The sequence below is a fragment of the Macaca nemestrina genome, chromosome 18 (assembly GCF_043159975.1).
Source record: "Macaca nemestrina isolate mMacNem1 chromosome 18, mMacNem.hap1, whole genome shotgun sequence".
Taxonomy (NCBI): Eukaryota; Metazoa; Chordata; class Mammalia; order Primates; family Cercopithecidae; genus Macaca; species Macaca nemestrina.
The window spans coordinates 50,765,184-50,778,569 of NC_092142.1; the positions used below are offsets into that span (position 1 = coordinate 50,765,184).

Sequence of the window (13,386 nt, forward strand, 5' to 3'; positions counted from 1 at the left end):
TGGTGGGTTCAATGCAAACTGAAGCACTTCACCGAGGGTGCGGTGCAACCTTCCACTCTCCAAATTCACCATGTGGTTATGCAAATTAGAGGGAGTCATATGATCTGACATTCGATGGAAGTCTGGGTGGGTGGGGTGTGGGGAATCTCTTCTGACACATTTGCTTAGATAAAAACAAAGAGGCAAGAGCCATGAGCTTCTTTCCAAATGTAAGGGGGTGTATTTCAAATTCAAATTCTCATTGAGGGAGGCTCCTGAGTTTCCAGAGCCCACAACCCTAGAAAGAAAGGTAGCTGTTAGTTCATACTTAAAACTGACTGGATTATGTCCTCAGAGTACTTCCTAGAAACCATTTCCCCTAGTCCCTGGTATCCTAGAAGAAGGACTGAAATGGTTCTCCTGGGAAGCACCTCCTGAGGAATATGGTGTAGGAAAGCCACCCGCGTGCTTTCTGGCTGGGGTGGCTCTCTTCCTTGGCTGCTGGAGGAACTGGAGAGAGGTCTGATGAGGATGGCTCCGTGGATCAGTGGGTCTTGTTCCTCATTCTGCAGCAGAAGCAACTGGGGTGTTTTTTCTCCTAATATTGTGCTGGCTTCTCTGCCTTTCTCTTTCTGGCCTGTACCCAAGGCTGCTAAACCCTGGTGGCTGGCTCTCCCTGCTCTCTTTCCAGATGGATTATGGCTGGATTTTGCCATGGGGAGCTTGCCCAGTCAGACATGGAAAGCCAGGAATAGGAAAGAGGTCAGGTGGTTCTCTCCCATATCTCCCTGCCTTGGTGCTATGTCTCACCTCGAGGCTGAGTCCCTTGAGATGAGGCAGCCCACCTCCAGGGCTCCGGCCTTCTCCGACTCCAGTGACACTCTTCCCACTCCTGCCTCCTTCCGTGCACTAGTGCTTCACGCTGTTTCTAGCTCCTGGGTGCCTCATGATCTCTTGTTTGGTCCCTTAACCCTACTCTCCTCTGTAAACAAACACTTTATAAACATGTCTTTATTTGAAATATCTGATAGTGAATTCATGCCTGGGATCCACCCTCAAAGATTCTGACTCAATTGGCCTGGGGTGGGGTCCCAACATCTGTATTTTTTTTTTGTTTAATATTTCCTGGTGATTCATTGTATACGGTGGCAAATCCATACATCAGATTCCGGGAAGAGCCGGTGTCTCCAAAAATAGTTAATGCTAACATGGTACTTATTGTGGGCCAGTTTCTAAGATCTTTTAAATACATTGATGTATTCCATCCTCATGACAACTCTAATAAATAAATAGATGCTATTATTATTCTCATTTACAGAGAGAAGTAGTTGAGGCAGAGAAAGGGCAAGTAACTTGCCAAGGTCACAGAGCTGATAAGTAGAGAAGCTAAGTTTCAATGCATAGTCTGAGCTCTCAACCACCACTCTGCTATAATGACATGAGTCTTGGCAATTTATTCTAAGAAGTGATTTGAAAATGGAGAGAACCTTTTTGTTTATTCACACTTACATTAAATTATGTATTTATTCATTCATTCCAAAACATTTGAATGAGTGGCTATTATGTTCCAGGCATCAAGGATAATATCCCTCTAACCATAAGGGCTAACAAAGTAAACAAATAAACAAATCTGTAAGTAGAAAAATACTGAAATATCACAGGATGAATTGAATATATTGTGTTGAGGGATCCCTGGAGAATAAAAAACGTGTTCCAACCAGAAACATGAAGAAAGATTCACGGTGAAGGATACATTTGAGATGGGCTACAAAAGAAATAGGATAATCATTAGACAGTGTGGCATGTGGCTAGATCCACCCATAACACACTCTCACCTGAGGATAAGAAGGTTTTTACAGCAGAGGCTGGAGGGAAGGATTGATGTGATGGTTTAAGAATAATTTATCAAGAGTAATTTATTCCAATTGCTTGAATTTGGGACTTTATCCCTTAAATGCAGAAGAACCAAAATTGTTTTTAAGTAAGAGAATGATATGAGTGTACTGGAGCTTACAGATATTGCTTCACTAATGTTGCAGGAAATAACCAGGAAGAAGACACAGCAAGAGGCAGTGCCATCCTCTGAGATACTTGAAAGTCAGGTGAGAGATGATGGGCTTAGAATAAAAGCCTCCACAGCATGGAGGAAGAAGGTGGCTGTTCCTGAGGAATTTTAAATTCATTGATTTTTCTGCTCTCTGATCCAGTGCACAGAGTCTAACTATTAAACATAACGTGTGTGGTCTGGTAACGATGCCATGTGGAGCTGCCCGGTTCTGCCAGGCCATTCGGGAAGTTCTGGTCCCTCTCAGTCCACACTCAAATTGGATTAACTTGGAAATGAGAAAGGCCATGCTTTTTTATGCCTGTGAGCAGATGCTAGGAATTTTGAGGCTCCCATGGGAAAGAAACATAGATCCCAATCAGCAGCCATGGTGTTACATGTCTGTAAATACCACGAATGGGGAACATTTTATTTTGTTTTGTTTGCTTTATAGAATGTACCACCCCATTGTTTCACTCAAGTATGAAATCCATCCATGGCTCCTTTGTAGGTAACAACTTTGTTCTGACTGTAATACTAATGGGATGGGGTGCAAAGCCTGCTCGTAGACAAATGATGATAAAGTGAAATCTTTAAGAAATCATCAAAAAAATGAGGCAGGGCCATCTGAACTGTCTTTCCAAAGTGACAGGGCTAAAGAAGCTGCCAAGACACCAGCCCGAGGCACTGAAGCACATTTATGATTTAATTCCCATTTTGACATCAATCAACATATATTAATAACTTCAGCCAAAGAAAGTAACGTCCCGGGTGTGCTTTCACAGTGACATGCCTGCATCTAGGAAGCACATTTCTGATTGCCAATTAAACCTCAAACAAGCTCAACCTCTCCCACTCATCTCACCCCATAACCTTGCATCATATTTCAAATAGCACTGTGGGGCCCACTGTCATAACCTTAGTTTGGTATTTCCCTTAAAAACTGACACTAATTTTACTAATCTGAATCTGGTCTTATGGAATTATAAAATCTATTAGTTGGAAATGGGGAACTTAGGGATCATAGAGTCCAGCCCCCTACCTGAGACAGGATTTCCTCCAGTTTCTCCTGACAACTTTTTGTCTGCTTCAAATCAATAACTCTAGTACTGAAAAGCCCCTACATCTCAAAAAAGCTATGTGGTTTTCCAGGGAACCTGTGGATTTTAAGTCAGAATCCTAGCTGTACCCCAGATAAACCTGTTCCTCTGTGTGTATGCGTGTGAATATTCAATAATCCTCATCTGAAAGCAATTTTGCTCCCTAGGGTAAATTTGTCAAAGATGGGTTACTTTTAGTTGTCACAATGGTGGTCGGGTGGCATTGCTATTGGCATCTAGTGGGGAGAGGCCAGGGATGCTGCTGCTAAACATCCTACAATGCACGAGGCAGTCCCCCACAACAAAAGGATTATCTGGCCCAATATGTCAATAGTAATGAGATTGAGAAACCCAACTCTATACATACAGAGAAAAATATACAAACACATCCACATACTTAGTGCAGTTTCAGGCAGATTTCCTTTTATTCTATTTGTTAGAAAATGTATGAGTCTCTTGAACCCAAATCTGTTTTCATTCAATCTTAGATCTACCCCACAGAAAAATATAGATTTACAAATATATGAAGACATCTTCCAAAGTTACAATCTCCAAACCAAGCTTCCCCCATTCCTTTCCACATTCCCTTGTAGGTCAGGGTTTCCAATATACTCATCGTGAGTTTTGTGGAAAATTACAAAATAACAATAGTTATTTAAAGAATATTAATGAAAATGGGGGGCCAGTAGGATGAGAAGGAATTTGTTGGGAAAACACTGGCTTATCTCAGAATCCAAGGGATCACCAAAACAACCTGGTCTTTGGGAGAAAGACAAGATTAAAAACTCTAATCTAGACGAGGATTAAGGTTTGTTTTTATGAATCATCCAAACCTCAAGGCCTAACACAGTGGCTGAAATGTTGTAAGAACTCAATAATTATGTGTTGGAAGGAGAAGAGAAGGAAGGAAGGAAAGAAGGAAGGAAGGAAGGAAGGAAGGAAGGGAGGGAGGGAGGGAGGGAGGGAGGGAAGGAAGAAGGAAGGAAGGGAAGAAGGAATGAAGGAAGGAGGCAGGGAGGGAGGGAAGGAAGGAAGGCAAGTTAATGGACAAGGTTTAAGAAGGAAATTCTCATTAAAAAATAATTAAGAGCAATAGCCAACCTCCAGGAATGTTCTTTGTCCCTTTTAGGAGCCTCTGCTATATGGTAAACAATAAACTGTCAGCAACAATAAGCACCCTGCACATGTGTGAAGCACTGACTCCTACCCTTTAAAGATCTCCTTGCTTTCTTTGACTTCTGTTTGTGATGCTAAATTTCTTGCTGCCTCTTTAAGCTTACATGTTTTGGGGCTTTGCAACATGCAAGTCTGTTATTAGAGATTCTGTTGAATTATTCAGGGCTAAATCAAGATGTGAAGACACCTTTTTTGAGACAGAAAATTGGCAAACACTCTTGAAGATGCCTTACAGCCAAAAAAAAAAAAAAAAAAAAAAAGAAAGAAAAAAACCAACACCTACAAATTCTGCTGCAGTTGTATTTATCATAAAATAGGTAATGATAAAAAATTTGTTACCTGCATAAGAATGACATGTATTCCTCAAGAAATTTTTTTGTCTCCAGTGTCAGTATCAGCTTTTGTCAGCCATAGTTCCACAAGAGATGTACCTAATCTGAGACTCAAAGGGTTAATTCTATCCCTTGTAGCTTCTGAAACACAAATAGGATAATGCACCATCAATATTAGAAATCAACATTAAGTGAAAAGATTCCCCCTTCCTTTGACTTTCATTATAGGGCCAACAATATTGAAAACCACAATGACTCAAGGGATTGTGTCAAAATACACTTGATACACATCAAAAAGAATTGCATCAGCAAGACTGAAAAAAAAAATCAATTGTCTTCCTTTCCAAAATGCTGACCCAAAAGCTCAAGCAAAATGCAGTGAAATTTCCTAGAAAGCTTCTGAATGCAGTCTAGGTGTGCCACTGTGCAGCAATTCTTTGAAAAATAAAAAAGAGCATCCTAGCAATGTTCAGTGTCCAAGGTGTATCTCATTCATCAATAAACTATGAAAGCAGGAAGAAGGAGATGATCAAGCAGACAGAAGAGAGCCATGATACTAAGCGTTATTGACTCCCCAAGGCATGGTGCCTGGATGACAAGAATACAGGAATCTTGGACATTTAAGCCAAGGCTCTGATTTCTAAATGCTGATGTAATTCAGTGTCTGAGAAGGAATCAAAGTGAGTATGTTTCCAGAATGTCATCAGTGTACCTTCACTTCAGTCAAAAGTCGGTAGAATATCACTTTCCTTCTTTCCTGAAAAATTATCCTTTGGACTAGAAGCTCCTTCAGGGAAGTTTCCACCTAGTTTTCCATTTCCCCAGCTCCTATATCAAGTCACTCCTGCTATGCTAGGAAGGACTGTGTTGCCTAAAAACTCATATATTGAAATCCTAACCCCCAAGTTGATCATATTAGGAGGTGGGACCTTTGAGGGGTGATTAGTTTATGAGAGCTTCACCCTCATGGAGAAATTAGTGCTCTTGTTTTTTTTTAAAAAAAGACTTCAGAGAATTTCCTTGTCCCTTGTGCCATGTGAAGACACCTCAAGAGGAAGGCTGGCTGTGAACCAGGAAGCAGGCCCTCACCAGACACCAAGTAAGCAGGTGCCCAGATCTTGAACTTCCCAGTCTTTAGAACTGTGAGAAGTAAATTCCTGTTGTTACAAGCCACCTAGTCTATGGTATTCCATTATAGCAGCCTGAACAGACTAAGAACCCCCTGCCCCCTTGATAGATACATTTGAATTGTGTGCTTGAGTTCTGAGAATTAAGTATCATGTGAACAGTTTATCAAACAGCTAATGTCCACTAGCAATCAGGCTGTCTGTGCATTTCTCCTATTTCTAACTCTTAACGGAGGCCTCAACTAAATCACTGATGATTGAGGTCTTTATTTGAGCTGTTACCTGGTGTTTCTCAAGCTGGTGAAAGATACTCTGCTGTTGTGGTCATGATTACCTTTATCCTTTAAAGCACATACACACAAATACACCCCCGCATATCACTCCTTATTTATTAACGTATCCTAACATGTAGAATGCCTGATATTGAAAAGATGCCGTGAAGGTGGTAGTTCTGTCAACAATTCAGACTAACTGAATTCATGTTTAAATGGTTCTGTGTTCCCTTGCCGGCATGCGGAAAGAAACAAAACCTTTTTCAGTAAGAAGTTTCTACAAAGGGTACACCAAAATCTCACAAATCACCACTAAAGAGATTACTCATGTAACCAAATACCACCTGTTCCCCAAAACCTACGGAAATAATATATTTTTTAAAATGAAACCTTAAAATTAAAAAAAAAAAAAAGAACTAAGTCAAGACCTGCCGCCACCCTTACCTCCCACCTAAATTTGCTGCATTGGTTTTCTAGACTTAATAAACAACTTAGTCATCATAAATCATTTTTTAGAACAATGCTGGGGCAGCACTGCCAGCTAAGTGCCACATTTTCTTCCTGTAATCTTGGAAAGCATTGCTAAATGTTCAGATATACAGATTTTGAGGTGATAACTTAGTAAATCTAAGAGTAGTTACACTTATTTTCTCTTTTAGGCTATACCAGTATTTAATGAGCACAAATTTTTAGTCTACAGCCCTGTTACTCTGTTCCTAATTATAATTTAGCTCATTACTGCATTTCTGTTACATGCTGGGTTGCATGTAACAGAAAAGCCTATTATATCAGCTTAAACTATAAGCAGTTTATTTCCTTATGCAACAAAAAGTTCACAGGAAGGCAGTCCAGGGCTGATATGAAGAATCAACAATATTTTCAGAGACCCAGGCTCCTTCTACTCTCTTGCTTCCATTTTTAGCACGTGGCTTTTATCCTCATGTTTACATTCTAGCTGCTGTGTTTCCAGGGATTGTAGCAGCATTCCAGGTGAAAAGAAAATAAAAGGCCCAAGAAGCAAAGAGGCAAAAGGGACTTTTCTTTTCACTTGGGGATGATTTCTGGTCTTCAAGAATTTCTGCCTGTGTCTCCTTGGCCAGAATCTGTCACATGGCCACCTGTCACTGCAAAAAAAGCAGAATTGATTTTTTTAAAAATCTGAGACATTGTCACCCAGAATGAAATTGGGATTCTTGTGGTGAGACACGGAGATGGATGCTGCAAAACTAGTATCGTTTGCTACAATATTTCATGTGTATGATTTGTTTACCAATTAATATTCCCTATGATAAGCTTCATGAGGAATAGGACCATGCCCATCTTATCATTGTGTTCTCTGTGTCTTAATTTAAAAGAAAGAAGAAAGGGAAAAAAAAAGGAAGGAAGGAAGAGAGAGAGGGAAGAAGGGAGGAAAGCAGAGAGAAAAGGGGGAAGGAATGGGAAAGGAAGAGGAGAACTAAAGAAAGAGCAAAATTAACTCAGAAGATGGAAGTAATGGTTAAATCAGTGGTGGTCAAACTATCGACCAAACCCTGCCTGGCCACCTGATTTTGTATGTAAAGTTTTATTGCAATACAGTGGTGCCTATTCATTTGCATATGGCCTATGGCTACTTTTGCATGGCGTGGTTATCACAAAGACTGTACGACCCACAAAGCTTAAATAAAATATTTACTATCTGGCCCTTTACAGAAAATGTTTGCAGATGCTTGGGCTCAATGATTGATGGTTCCTTAGGAGATAGGTCTTACACAAATGTTATTTGAAAATGAATAAATAACATGGCAGCATGGATGAGGAAGGACTCCGTGACCTGATCTTCCCTCACTCGCTTTTCCTGTCCCTTCTCCCTTTCTCTCCTTTACCCCGGACCTAGTGCGACCTCTGCACCCAGGCTAAGTGACTTAAAGGTAAGCAGAGGGGCTTGCAACACAGACACCAGACATTCTGGATTTTCTTATTTAAATTATCCATCCATTATGCCCTTCAGAACCTCCTACCTGTCCAGGCCCCTAGGGATTTTGCCATTTGGCACAGAAAACAAGATGGCTAAATATCTCAACACTTACGGTGCTCAGCTAATACTGAGTGACAAAACAAATGCTATGGAGAGAGGGCAGCAGGAGAATCTGCACGGTGAGCAGCCGGCTTGGCCTGTCTGCATTCCCTGCCTTTGCTCTCAGAGTGAATGGGAGGTTGCCTGGAGCTGGCCCTGCTGCTGTGTTCTTTCCGCCCCCTCTGCGGGGCAGCCTTCCCTAGGCAGGCTGGAGCTCTCAGCAACTTATAGGCCCCCAGGGAGGTTCTGTATGGCTTGGGGGTAGGAGTGTCGCCAAGGTCCAGGCTTCCTTCTTCCCACCAAACTGAGGGACAGGGGGTGTACCGGGCACCCGGGGCATTTTAATGACCTCTCCCCTCCTGCCGAGCTTTATAGGGCTGTGGCCCCGCCTTGATGAGAACACTCCCACACACTGGGTCCCAGCTTCGCCCCCTCGTCTTCCTTTGCGTGTCCTCCAAACGAAGACTAGATATTTATTTCCCCTTTTCAATTCCTTTACATTCAGATCTTTTTCAATTTGGAAACAGATGGCAACGAGAAACGTGGGGATGGCCCCCGAGCAAACCTAAAAGCCTGATTTGCCCGTCCCGTTCCGTGTGGCCAGACCCCCAGCTTCCCTCCCCAGAGGGCAAAGGCCAGGCTGAACAAAATGCCAAACCAGATTTTTACAAATAAACCTGTGACCAAACTGCGGCCATAAAACTTTGAAAACCACTCTGATTGAGACATTTGGACTAATTACCAGGGAGCAGCAGCTACGGGCCCTCTCCTAATGCTGTTTATTACATTCTCTCGTTACAGAGACTCCCTGGGGTTGGTTTCTGAAATAAAGATTTAATTTGAGGGTAAATCAGAACAACAAAAAATGTAGCTCATTGTAAACAATAGTATCCCCAGCCCAGCTGAGTCCATCAATGTAAAAACAGAAGTCCTCCTCATCCTCTCCGTACTGTAAACACGTTAAATGCTATTTATTGTGACTACATGTGTGTGGCCCGGCATAAGTGACATGGGGAGCATTTTCGTGACTGAGAGACATAAACATCAAATACTGCCTCCATCATTCTTCCAGTTTTAAAGTTATAAGATCTAAATATTAATTTTAATAGAAAGGTTAGGAAATTGGAAACTGCAGTACCCACCGAAGTCATCAGAACAGCACGCAGCTTGCAGAGGAAGCGGCAGCATTCCAGGGAGATTAAGGAGGCAGGTGGGGTCCAGACGTGGTCCATGAAATATGACATGTGTCATAAACAGAGGCTTAGGTCCCATGGCTCCCTACCAACCCCAAACCTTGCCCAGCCAATGTTTTGTAACTCAAGTCATGATGTACGTGGATACAGAGAGAGAGGGAGAGAACAAACAGCCAAACTGCCACCCCTAGGAGAGTCCATTTGACCATCTTTCATCTGGAGTCTGGAAAAGGTACAGTTTGTCATTAACCAAACACCCACTATCTCCAAACGCCATGGCTAACTAGGGTAGGCCTGTTGGAGGGATATTCATGTTTTGGCTGCTCATGCGCAGAGAGTTCTAGTTCTACATGAAACCAGAAAGGGGGCAACGCAGCCTCCAGGGTCTGATTCCTTTGGGCCTCTTCATTTGGGAATTAAGATGCCTTTCCTCACTGTGCTCTCACATCCAGTTGCAAAGGACTGTGAATCTGGCGAAGCCACTCATGTAAAAGTCATCGTCACTATGCAACAAATAGCCTGGCATAAGGTTGGAGGTAGATAACTCCTGTTCTAGCCCCCACCATATACCTAACTCTAGACTTGACCTTCAGCAAGCTGTTCACACCTTGCTCAACTACCTTATCTACCTTCCTGGTGCACAGGTCAAAGAATGAATGACCACTCAGTATGCTCAGTGCACATCAGGGCAGTGGTTCTCAACTGGGAGAAATATTGCCCACTCCAGAATATTTGGCAATGTCTGGAGACACTTTGGATAGTACAACTGTGGGCAGGCTGCTGGCATCTAGAGGGTAGATATCAGGGATATTGCTAAACATCCTACAATGCACAGAACAGCCTCCCACAACAAAGTTATCTGGCCCAAAATGTCAATAGTGGCTAGTTAGAAAATCCCACAATGGGGCTTGATAATCACACATAGTCATTAAGTTATTCAACAATTAATGACCTGCCATATACAAGCAACTGCCTTTGATATTTTTATTCTAAGTTAGCATTTATTTTAGTTATCATGGTGTTCCCTAAACACAGACATAAGTTCTGAAGATGAAGAACTTGCTCCCCTATGTGAAATACAGGAGAGAAGATTCAATCTTGCACCGTCTTCTACTCTTGAGCTAAAGTTACCTAATTTAAACCTGGTTTAAATAGTTTAGATACTTTAGAACACTATAAACCTTTTAAGACGTAATAATGTTTGTATTCAAGGAAAACATAAAGTAAACTGGTTTGAACACTAGACCACAAAAACAGAAGCAGGAATCTTGTTCCTAGATTTTTCAGATCTTTAAGTCTTCTAAGAAATGACCCAGACCCAGAGTCTGCCCAGGGTGGGGACATTCCTCCTGCTTGTTGAGTTGAGTTGGACACCATCTTGCTACTCTGGCAAGACCATGCACCTTGCCTGCTATGACATGGTTGTTCATTTTCTGTGCAGAACAAAACCAATGTGAGATGAATGCAGGAGCATGGGACCCAGCATCGAGTTGGTACTTGATAAATATTTCTGAGTAAATAAGTAGATGGGAAACTGGATGAAGTACAAACTAATCAAGACAGTTGTTTTCTCTCTGGGACTCATTTTCTTCACTTATAAAGTAGAAAGATGCTGACATCTGTTCTGTAGATTCTATGGATGCTTGTGAGGAATAAATTATGTAATTCTTGGAATGTCATGTTAAAGAATGGGAATAAAATAGTCCTTGTAATAAAATAGACTCCGTTTTTACTACCACCCCATTGCTGGTCATCCCCTAACCAAACCGATCTGCATCCTTCAAGCAGGCAGAAAGCAACAGCTCTGTCTATCTAAGGAGGATTCCAATTGCCAGTCACCACAAGGGCTTCCTACAACTGAGGAAAGAGAAAAGGAGAACAGAATTATGGAGCTGCAAATAGATAGAAGTTCAGCTCTCACCAACTGCCTAATCTACAGGATGAAAGAAAGGCTGAGCCATCCCACGCTGCTTGTAGCCAAATGATTATCTTCCCAGTAAATGTCAAACAGAAAGATAGGTTACTGGCCCTGTACTCAATTCCTCACCAATGTAGAATGACTTCATGCAAATTTCACATGGTCTCAGATGACCAGGACCATAATTGCCACCCCCAGAATGTCTGTAAAGATTTCCACAATAAATAGCTCTATAGAATAATTTTTCTTCTGTCGTCACATAAAAATAAAAAATGCTAGATTAAACAAAATTAGCAGATTTTTTTTAACTTACAGGACTTTTCAGAGCCTTTAATGCCCTTTGGAAATTTCCATTGGCTGTAGTGTGTAGATTTCAAAATTTACCTACAGACAGAATCTTATGTTCTCAGTTTACCTAGAGAAAATTATGTTTCAAAAAGCGTAGCTTTGGAAACTGGGAAAAACTGTTTCTATTCTGACAAAGGACCCTCCTATCTTTCTTCTAAAAGAACCAATCTGCGCACTCCAAGTGAGGTCTCCCTTACATGTTCTTCTTTTAATCCTAGACTCAGTTTCTTAGGCCAAATGCCTCAGTTTGTGGATGTTCACTTTGAAAAATCAACTCCTCCTGACAATCAGTTGGCTACAAGCAGCGTGGGATGGCTCAGCCTTCCTTTCATGTGTTGATGAGGTGCTTGGTAAGACATGAACTTGTGTTTATTTGAAGCTCAGTAATTCTGCCCACCCCCTTTCTTTGCACCATTTTGTCAGAAGGCCTTGTGGTGACCCGGGACTGGGATCCTCCTTAGATAAACAGAGTTGTTGCTCCTGACTTATTGAAGGGTGCAGGTTGGTTTGATTTGGAGTTGATGAGCAACTGGGTGGTAGTAATCAACCGCTCTTATAAGTCAAGCTAGGTGGACACCATTTATGGACCGCACATCATATACCTCTACCACATTCTTCCTGAGGGAACTACAGTTTATATATATGAACAAGAGGCAGCTAACCCCACAAAACAGCATCTATGAGAGCACTTGACTGAGTATCACCACCTGGGAATGAGAGAGCATCTCTGAACAGAGAAGAGAACTGAAACTATCAGGGAAGACTTCCGGAAGGTTAGTGGAAATGAACCCAGACCTTTACTACCTTGGGGAAGCAGAAAGTGTCTGGACTCAGAGTTTCAAGCTGATAAAGAAAAAAACCTATTTAGCAGTGTCTCCAATCAGGTTCCCTAAAAAGAGAGCATAAACTACAGATGTGGATTCATTAGTTGCAATGTAGAATATCCTCCTCTTAAAGCAAGGGGTCTTCTGAACTCTCCATGTGTCAATCAGTGATTATGGGCCCGCCCTTCAAGTGAAGGGGTAACCTATGGGCAAGAAGTTCAGCAGCTAAGGCCAGATGCACTGGTCAGGCAAAGGGAATTTAGGTGGAAACTCACCAGCATCTGCTATGAACAGCAAAGATAAAAATGTATAAATGAGCATAAGATTTTCATGGAGCAATAAGAAAGCAGTCTGAGTATGAGACAATACGTGAATTGCAGTGTCGAATCAGGCCCAAACAGGGTGAAGGGAAGGATGCATGGACGCATTTCAGAAGCCTTTTGAGAAAGGCAACACATGCCTGAAGGTAGAGCTCCCCCCATCCTGATATAATATATCTGGAATGTGACCTACTCAGTGATTTGATTTTTTTTTCCCTATATCTGATGTTATTGCTGCCATCCATCTACATTTTACAGAGAACACGAACTGAACCTTTCTTGTGTGCGGAGGCTTCAAATAAAAAGATACATGTGCAATTCGCTTTTCCGTTTCTTGCATTTTATGTTGGCCTTTGGTATGGTTTTCCTCTAAAACTCTTCTTTTGGATAAACTAAACGATGGTTCTCAGGGTTACAGGGAAGAAGACAGATATGGGATATGATCATGTCTAATATTTGCAGGCTGCAAGAGGAAATGAGTCATTTGAATAACATAAGCAGTGATAATTCAGCTGAATATGACTAAGATGTTAAAAATAAGGTGTGTTTACAAAGGAATAAACTTCCTGATTGCACTGCTGCTCTCCAGAGAGATGGGAACGGAGCGGACAAAGGTCCTTGGCATCTCATAAATTGCACTCTATTTTTCACTGGTCAAATGTGGTCATAGTGAATTGCTCCTGGTGGTCTCTCATGT

General features: G+C 41.7%; 1 long non-coding RNA gene across 3 annotated transcripts in view; it reads left to right on the forward strand.

Moving 5' to 3' along the window:
• Positions 1-348: 348 nt before the first annotated feature.
• LOC105492271 (uncharacterized) overlaps positions 349-13,386 on the forward strand; it is a 51,973-nt gene continuing 38,935 nt past the window's right edge. The window contains exons 1-5 of one of the 3 annotated variants that reach the window (XR_011616445.1): positions 349-526; positions 2,019-2,081; positions 4,860-5,311; positions 5,636-5,730; positions 7,907-7,918. This is a non-coding gene — a long non-coding RNA (uncharacterized lncRNA). Of the gene's footprint in view, positions 527-2,018; positions 2,082-4,859; positions 5,312-5,635; positions 5,731-7,906; positions 7,919-13,386 lie in introns of those variants that run through there. The other 2 variants (XR_011616444.1, XR_011616443.1) reach the window with 2 other exon arrangements.